The sequence below is a fragment of the Psammomys obesus genome, unplaced genomic scaffold, assembly GCF_907164565.1.
Source record: "Psammomys obesus unplaced genomic scaffold, mPsaObe1.curated_primary_1811, whole genome shotgun sequence".
Lineage (NCBI taxonomy): Eukaryota > Metazoa > Chordata > Mammalia > Rodentia > Muridae > Psammomys > Psammomys obesus.
Window position 1 is genome coordinate 8,084,638 of NW_026596162.1, and position 10,370 is coordinate 8,095,007.

Below are 10,370 nucleotides of genomic sequence, written 5' to 3' on the forward strand. Positions count from 1 at the left end.
AAGAGAATGGCAGCCAGAGTCTAACATATACACATATATGTCCATAATTTTATTTTTTGCAATTTATATCCTGATTATTGTCCCTCCCTCATCTCCTCCAGGTTCCACCCTCCCTCCCTCTTTCCCCCAACCTCCTCCCCTACCCCAGTGAAATGAGGAGTCCTCCCCCACCACTTTCTGACCCTAGCCTATCAAATCTCACCAGGAATGCCTAGATCCTCTTCCTCAGTGGCCTGGCAAGGTTGCCCTGCCAGGGGAAAGTGATCAAAAAGCAGGCAACTGAGTTCATGTCAGAGACAGCCCCTGCTCCCCTTACTAGGGAACCCACATGGAGACTGAGCTGCCTACGGGCTACATCTGAGCTGGGCTACATAGGTCCTCTCTATGCATGGTTCTTGGTTGATTCATCAGTCTCTACAGGACCCCCTGGGCCCAGAATTTTTGGCTTTATTGGTCTTGTGGAGTTCCTGTCCCCTCAGGTCCTTCTATCCATCCTCCCCCCTTCTTCCACAAGACTCCCTGTCCTCTGCCCAAAGTTTGGGTGCGAATCCCTGCCTCTGCTTCCATCTGCTGCTGGATGGAGTCTTTCACAAGACATCTAAGGTAAGCTCCCATCCTGTTCCCTCTCTTTTGCTGCTTCCAGTGTTTATACTGTTTGCCTTCGGAATGACAATTAAGTATCTCCCTAGGGTCCTCCTTGTTGACAACACATGCTGGAGAGGATGTGGAGAAAGGGGAACCCTCCTCTATTGTTGGTGGGCGCACAAACTTGTACAACCACTTTGGAAATCAATTTGTCTCTTTCTCAGAAAATTGGGAATTGAGGTACCTCAAGAGACAGCTATTCCACTCCTGGGCATATACTTGAAAAATGCTCCACCATACAACAAGTACATTTGCTCAACTATGTTCATAGCAGCCTTATTAATAATAGTCAGAATCTAGAAACAACTTAAATGTCCCTCAACCAAAAAATGGATACAGAAATTGTGGTATATTTACACAATGGAATACTACTCAGCTATTAAAAACAAGGAAATAATGAAATTTGCAGGCAAATGGATGGAACTAGAAAAGATCATCCTGAGTGAGGTAACCCAGAAGCAGAAAAACACACATTGTATATACTCACTTATAAGTGGATGTTAGCCATACAATATAGGCTAAACATGCTAAAATCTACAAAGTCCACTTTGATATGTTAAGTAGGCATCTCTATTAGGCACTTGTCCTGAGTTTGAGACCTAACAAGGTTAATTTACAGCCACTCATAGGTTCTGCCATTGTTAATGGCCTGCTTGCTCAAAAATGTTGCCTAATACCAGCACATTAGCCCAAAGGCTTTCTTAACAGATGAGAATGAGAAGCTAAGTTGATTTTAGAAAATTTGCCTGCAGTCTTTGATACAATAATAGGATAATTGTCATAGGTACACCGCAAGAGGTAAGGTCTTTGGTAATTGCCAGGGTGACTGTAACGTAGAAAGTGACCAGGCATTTGCAATAGCTTTGATATGAGGGTTTGAAAACAAAAAGTTATACATATATGTATATAGGTATATGTATAGTATATGCATATATGTGTATTTGTATGTTTATATACAAATTAACAACTATAATACACATAGAATGTATTCACCCACATCTACACACAAATGAGCTACAGAGTTTGAATTACAGTTCCTTATGAGTTGATCTCCATGTAAGAACATCTTTGATTACCGGATGTAAAGAAATAAGTTAGTAACATGGCTTCTCCTTGAGGAGGTTATGATTCTGCCAAACAATGGTTTCCCTTGATCCTGGGAAGTTGGGAAATCACCTCAGTCCTTGGTGGTGCCTTAAGGTTCAGGCACCTGCCCAGGCAGAAAGAAAAAAACAGACCTGAAGGAAGCAAAAGTGCAATACAGGCAAGGCAGTCAACCTGGGAAAATAGCAAAGAACCCAAAGAACTGGCCTTCAGCCTTCCTTCCTTCCTTCCATCCTTCCTTCCTTTTTATTTTATTATTATTATTATTATTATTATTATTATTATTATTATTATTATTTACAATTTATTCACTTTGTATCCCAATTGTAGGCGCCTCCCTCATCTCCTCCCAGTCCCATCTTCCTTTCCTCTTCCTCCTCTATCCTTCTCCCCCCCGTAGTCCACTGAGAAGGGAAGAACTCCTCACCTACTGTCTGACCATAGCCTCCTTCAGTCTTTCTGATCTGGAGCTTTTAATGAAGCTCCAGATGAGGCCAGGGTGACCCACACTCCTGACTATGGAACCCATGACTCATCATTTCGCATTCTATCACTATTGACTGTGATTTTGCTCAAAGACTGTTCGGATTGGGCCAGATTTCAGGATATGCATTTGAGATGGGACAAACCACATTTTCTACTGAAGGTTTGCATGTCAACTTTGCATCAGCTAAAAGCTTTCATTCCTATAGCTGGCCATCATCATCCTCTCAGCTACAAGCCCGGGCAGTGCTGGTTCACTTTTCACTAAGCAAAGAAAAGCAGCTTGACGATGGCTTGCTGAAAAGCTACATTAGAAGCTGCAACATTAGAAGCTGGGCTCTTGACAATCTGTTGTCTCTGCCAGTTCTCATCCCTTCCCTCCACTGCAGCCACTGCCTGACTCTGGGACCTGGGATAAGCTATTAGACCTTTATGTTCCTCAATGTTATAATCTGCAAAATGAAGGCAAGAATAGTTCATCTCACCAAACAGCCTAAGAATGAAATGAGTGAATGAGAAAAAAAAAAAAGTAACAATGTCCACTGTAGCACAAGCTATGTGCCAGTCCTGTCTGCTGCTATTGTCACTGTTACTTTGTTACTGTTACTTTGCTACTTTGACTGCACATGCCTACAATCAAGAGTAAAGCTATCCTGTGGGAATGGTAGACATGCAGGGCACTCATCATCCTTGGATTAGCACCAGCTTCCCCTTCAATAAATACTAGTTTTCCTTTTCCTCATATCTAAGTTGTTTATTATTATTATTATTATTATTATTATTATTATCATTATTATCATTATTATTATTATTATTGCAGGGGAGTACTGGCTCCTAAGTCATGTGGAGGCACCTTCAGAAGTTGGTTGTCTCCATCCAGTGTAGGTTTCAGAGATTGAACTGGGTAGTCAAGTTTGCACAGCTAATGTTTTAATCTGCCACGCCACTCAGCTGGCTCCTCTTCTTTCTTGGGTTTGGGATCTCACAGAAGTGCCAGGAGGATCTCCTAACCTTTTGGTGGATAGTAGAAGGTTAACTCTGAGCGTGCATGGGAACCTCTAGAGTTCAACTATGCCACATTAGACCACAGGAACTGAAATGCAGAGAACAGCTGATGCAGGAGCTCCTTACAAACTGATGGGGATGATATCAGTGCTGTTGGAACCAATGACAACAGGGACTATGAGACAGCAAAGGCTGGTTTGCATCCTCCAGTGTCCTCTGGTCTGGTATCATAGCCCTTGAAAAATTGTAGCTTCAGGGGAAACACAATTGACATATATGAATCACCTGAATGAGCATTTACGATCACAGGAAGAAAAAGAATGGGAAGATGCTTCCTGGTGGCCAGCAAGGCCAGCATCCTGCCCCACTCTCTAGGTACCACATGAAAATGGTTTCTTAGGTGGGTAAGCAGGACCTGCAGGGGACACTGGCAGCTAGTGAGTCTGTGGATCTCGAATATTTGGAGAGAAAGGTTGAGTTCTGCAGAGCCAAAGCAAAGGCTGTTAAAAAGCACTGTTTTCCCCACAGTGTTAGAGTCATTGTGATATAATTTTTGCTCTTAGGCACTGTGTGGCAGAGTAAGACAGTGTCATTCTTTATGCTTTAGTACTTTAAAAAGCTAAGTTTTGGGAGTTGGAGAGTTGGCTCAGCCATTAAAGCACATGCTGCTCCTATAGGGGGCCCACATGGTGATTTGCAACCATCCGTAACTTCCGAGGGTATCTACACCTTCCCTCTGACCTTCGCAGGTGCCAGACACACACATGGGTCACATATATCATGCAGATTAAGTACTCATACACATAAAGCAATAAAGTCAATACATCTAAAACAACTCTAGTTGTAGGACTGGCAAGTTGGCTCGGTGGATAAAAGTACTTGCAGCCAAACCTGAGGACCTGAGTTCTCTCCTGGACTATGGCCTCCACACCCGTGCTATTCATGGTATAATACTGCCCCCACACAGACATGCAAACGGACATACAAAAAAATTAAAATTCCAATTATAAAATAGTCATATGGACCATGTTAATTGCTGTATAATTCATCATAGCCAAGAAATGAAACGAGCCTAGATGCCCATCAATAGATGAAAGCAGAAAGAAAATGTGCATACACAATGGAATTCCTTTCAGCTGTAAAAAATGGAAACAAGAGATTTGCAGGAAAATAGCTGAAAGTAGAAATTATTACATTAAATAAATGAAATAAGCCCGACTCGGGAAAAAAACAAACATCATATGTTTTCTCTCAGATGCAGATCGTAGACTTCACTTTTTAAATCTGTATCTACTGGGAGATTAGGATGTGAAACAAGAAACAAAGAAATCACGAGGGCTCTGGGGAAGAACGAAACGGGTAACTCTGGGGAAGAACGAAATGGGTAACACAATAGTCATGATACGAAAGCAGAAGAGGACTGTGGGTAAAGGAAGCCTTGGAAGGGAGACAAGGAGGAATGCTGACAAGAGCAAAAGAGAGATGGGAACGGCATAAAGAAACCCATTGCTCTGTGTGCTGAAGAAGACCCTGAGTTGTGTTACTGAAAACCATAACCATTAGTCAAAATATTGGAAAGGAAACAAATAAATGAAAACACCTACTCTTAAAATTGGGATATTAAGTTCCAGAGTATCCACTCTCTCTATCAGTATTTCAATAACATTTTTCACAGAGGTAGAGAAATAATCATAAAATTTTCATGGAAACACAAAATAAACCCAAATAGGTGAAACAGTCCTAAACAGGAAGGAGTAAGGACTATGACACTTTGTCATTTCAGATTACATTACAAAGCTGTTGTAATCAAAACGGTATAGTGCAGACACATATGCCAATGGGAAGGAAGGCACCTTGCACAAATTCAGTCTAACTAATCCTTCAAATGAGTGCCAAGACTGCCTGGATGAGCATAGGTTAACTTTGTCAGTGAATGGTGCTGGGAAAACAAAATAAACGCATGTGAAAACAAGGGCTCTTTGTCTTCTCCTTTACACAGAAGCCAACCAAAAATGAATTTACACATAAGCTTAAGAGCAGAAGCTACGAAATAACTAGAATACTGTGGGAAGCCCCTGGCAATGGAGAAACAGTGGGTTTTTGGATACAGCACCAAAAGTGTTGACAACCAAAGCCAAAATGGATAGGTAGGACTATACCAAACTATAGTGCTAGCCACGCAACAGAACAACAAACAACATGAAAAGGCAACCCACAAAATTGGGGGAGGGGGAGAGAATGTTTGCAGATCCTTTTTCTTATACGGGATTAATACCGAGACTCTATAAGGAAGTCATAAAACTCAATATCAAAAACAAAAATCATGCTTGTAATCCGACTTTAAAAATGAGCAAAGAGCCTGAGTGAACATTGTCCTCGGCCAGGAAAACAAAGGCTGGGCAGGGAAGCCTATGCCTGTAATCTCCTAGCACTGGGGAGCTGGAAGCAGGAGGAAAGAGAGTTCAAGGTTGCACTTCAGCTACAGGGAACATCAAGGTCAGCCTGAGTCACTTGGCATCCTGTCAAAAGAGGCAAACAAAAGGGCCTGGGAGGGTGGCTCACTTCAGCTTCTTGCCTGGCAAGCATGAGGACCCGTCCATGATCCCCATGGTCCACATAAAATGCCAGATAAGGTGGCGTGAACTTTTAATGCCAGCGCTTGGAGAGACAGACACAAGTGGGCCTCTGAGGTCACCGGCCACCTAGCCTCACCAGGCTGCTGAGCTTTACGCCAACAAGAGACCCAGAGGAGGTGGACAGCCTTGCTAGGGCTGACACCCAAGGTTGTACTCTTGCTTCCACCTCCACACACATCCATGCATGAATACCCATACAAATGCAGGCACTTGTACACACAGGAACGCATGCATGCACACACGCATGAGGAAGGAAATAGCTGTCATCAGGCACAGTAAACACAGTGGATGCAGCAGCTGCAGAAACTACGACAGGTACAGGGGGAAATGCTCAACACGCTTGGTCACTGAAGAGCACAAAGTAGAAGCATAGTGAACTAAGACACATGGCTTAGTTGTCATCAGAGTCAGATGGTAACTGTAGAGAAAGTGAACACTTACTTGTTTGGGTGGGGACCAAAATTAGTACGTCTATTATGAAAACAGTACGCACTTACCTCGAAATATTAAACCTGAACTACTACATGATTCAGCGACCCCACTTCTGAGTGGGTACCACCCCCAAACTAACACTATTCGTCTCGGGTGGGTATCTTCATTTCTGCGTGCATTGGGATAATGAAACAACCAAAAGGCTTACAGATGGGTGAATGGTTAAAGAAAATGAGACGTGTAGAGCAATGGGATACTATTCACCCTTAAAAAAGGAAGTTCCGTTACTTGTGGCAACTTGAGTGAATCCAAGAATCATTATGCTAAGTTCAATAAGTCAGACTTAGAAAGACAAATGCTTCATGATGTCACTCACATTGGAATCTTCAAATGGAAAACAGAAAAAGCGGGATGGTTGCTGGGAATAAAAGGGTGAGAGGAAGGGGGCATTTCATTTCTAACTTGTGCTCTTTAGACCTCAAGCATGTGAGGTGACCGTTGTTTATAATGAGGCATGGATAATGAGCAAGTGCTGAGAGAGCAGATCTTATAGTATTATCACATGCAACAGTGAATAATGGGTGTGACAAGTGACTTGACTAAGAAACATTTTCAAAAATGTATATCCAAACATTGTCCTTAACGACACCCCAAACATTTGTCCTTACAGCCACAGATAAGTATAGGCTTCACCCTTCAACAAGGAAACTTCCTTCCAACAGTCAGAGCATCACAGAAAACTGCAACTGATCAAAATGCGGAGTTGTGGTGCCAGGTCCCGGTGTTTTACAACGACAATACAACTCCTTCACCTAAGGTATGGGGATCACTGCAGAAGAAACAAAGACTGAAAAAAACCAGAGGATCAGGGAGTTTGCTGTGAGGTTGTGTCTCCTAGGAATGTCAGAAGCTGCACTGTAATGTCTCACCAACAATGGCTGCCTAAACATGAGCTGAACAAGGACAACTGACACATTATCATTGCTTGGAGGAAATCTCAGGAGCTCCCAACTCTACCCAAAGATCTATAAGCAACTAAAGAATGCTGGCAGCATGAGAAATAGTCCTCCAGAACAGCACGCTAATATCCACAGCCAATAACATATCCAATACCAAATGGTTGGCCCTAAAACATGCAGACAAGTAACTTTTTACAGACTGAGCAGGGTGTATTTATAGGAAAAAAAAAAAAAAAAGAGGCCATGGATTTGAAAAAGGGTGAAAAGGGATATATGGAAGAGTTTGGAAGGAGGGAAGGGGGAAAATGCTATTCTATAATAATTTCAAATAATAAAAGAAACACTTTGCAAAAATAAAAACCATATCCCAAATATACACACTTTTTTCATTTATACAAATCTCAATAAAGCCAAAAACATAGAATGTTGTTGTTGTGTTATAATTTTATCACAACAAATAAAGTTCATACACTAAATATATTAAATTTTTTTGGTAGGTTGCATATGACTTTTTATAAGTCGAAGAAGCACCTGCTGTAACGACACAAGCACAGCACTCAAAGATGAGCCAGTGACGAAGCTGCATATTACCAAATGGTTTATACTGTGCATTATTGCCTTGCTGTAGTTTTGTTTGCTGGTGCAGACCTAAGTGTACATTGACATCTTTCTATGAGCTCCTGAGCCTTACATGTCTCTTTTTTAATTTTTAATTTTAATTAATTACAGTTTATTCACTTTGTAGCTCCCCTGTAGTTCCCTCCCTCCTCCCCTTCCAATCCCATCCTCTCTCCCCCTTCTCCACCCCTGCCCCTTCCCAAGTCCACTGATAGGGGAGCTCCTCTTCCTCTTCCATCTGATCCTAGTCTATCAGGTCTCATCAGGAGTGGCTTCATTGTCTTTCTGTGGCCTGGGAAGGCTGCTCCCTCTCAGGGGGAGGTGATCAAAGAGCAGGCCAATCAGTTCCTGTCAGAGACAGTCCCTGTTCCCATTACTATGGAACCCACTTGGACACTGAACTGCCGTGGGCTACATCTGTGCAGGGGTTCTAGGTTATCTCCATGAATATCCATGGAGTATCAATCTCAGAAAAGACCCCGTGTCCAGATTTTTTTTGGTTCTGCTGCTCTCCTTGTGGAGCTCCTGTCCTCTCCAGGTCTTACTATTTCCCCCTTCTTTCATAAGCTTCCCTGAACTCTGCCCAAAGTGTCTCTCATGTGGTAGAGTTGTAGGTTGTCTGGTTTATTTGTTTGTACGGTCATGATTGTCTCAAATATTGTCAATGCACGGCCTAGGTCAAGGGATTATTTTAAGAAAGATGACGGACTGCGTCTGTGTTCTGCCTCTTCCACCTGCTCCTACAGAGAGCCCCCACAGCATCTGTGTGCACACTAAATGAGGACACTTACATTCTCTGAGACCGTGTGATCATCTCTTCGCTTGTCTTTATCAGTAGCTATGTTTCATTCTAATCGGCATTCTTCAGTGTTTTTCTCTTGGGTCATGCTTACCAAAGACACAAATTCAGGGTAGACCTTAGATAAAACCATTAAAGGCAACATTTGTTTCCATGTCCCGGTTGACCTAATGTGTTTTGTTAAACTTTGTCACCCCTGCCAGCTCCCACTTTCTTTTCTCCATTCTCCAGAGCAAACTGTGTCTCCATCACTCAGCTGGCTTAACTCAGCAAAGCTTGTCTGAGAAGAGGCAATTGCTGGATACAACTTGCCACTGCCTCCCTAACTGACTTTATCAAAACCCAATGCCTGCAGATTTCCCCGGCGGGCATCTTTAACCTTGGAGAGACATTGGCTTCCGTTTTGCAAAGGCACAAGGTTAACATGGTCACCTTGAATGCAATGTCGAATGCTGCACCATTTCAAACACTGTGGATTTCAATGCTGGCTACCTTTTAAATTGGGGCTGCAAAGCAGCTGAGAATTGTAAAGCTAAAATTAAAAGCTCAACACATGTTGCAGTTGTGTGAGTCAAATCTGCTCACATCTTACCACTCTTCATCAAGTACCTGTATAAAAATAAACAGCAAAGGCTTTGAGGGGATTGGATTCTTTCATGCAGAGCCCGTATCATCCAGGTGCTGAGGTCTCATAAATTAGCAAAAGGCTGGTGATTCTCAATCAGTAAAAGGAAAATGGAGTTCGAGTACTTATTAAGTGGCCTTGAGTAAGTCACTCACCCTAAGTTCCCTGGTTTGGGAACAGGGCCCAGCACCAAACATTCCTGGAGCCACAAGAAGGCACCACCAAACATAGCCCATCGCCTGTCAAATGCTCCTAAAGGTAATTTTTTGCTAGCTCTTGACAGCATCATTTGCCTGAAGGGGAAAATATCTAAGGACCTTCTCAGACTCCTAGAAGGACATCCGAGCCACAGAGCCCCACCCTGCCCCCTGACTGCTGACTTCTCAGCTTCCTGTTGGGTGGGTATGTTCTGAACTTCTAGGCTCGCCTTGCAAATTTCTTGGGGCAGAGTGTTCAGACTGGTTGCAAACAGCTTTCTGTGCTTTATACTAAGAGTATACCAGACCAGAAAAGCAGGTTTGCATAAAGATTCTCTGCATGGGCCCTGCTCACATCCCTCCTCCAGTCAGAGCATCTGGAAGTGCTCTGGAGGAAGGCAGGGTTAGTCCTAGAAATGCTGGCTTGTGTGAGAGCTGGAAGTAGTTCCTGGTAATCACGCCCCTCATCCTTTCTTTGAGACCAGGCTCATCTCTATCTTTGGCTGGTTTGCCATCTGTTCTGGTAAACCTTTTGGAAGGAGAAAGACACACAGCTTTAACTCTGAGGCTTTCAACTGGCTCTTCATAAGGACAGAAAACCTTTATCTGAACTTAGAGGATGTGGGGACACAAATGCCACAACCCATCCTGAAAGGCAAGTTGCACACACACACAAACACATACACACACAGTCATATACTCATACAGTCACACACACACACACACACACACACACACACACACACACACACACACTTGTAATTCATGAGCACCACTGAGTCCTTCCTAATAATTCTCATGTTCTGTTCTGCTTGTTGTTGATGTTGTCCCTTTGTTTCTCTGTTGGTGTTTTTTTGTTTTTTTTTT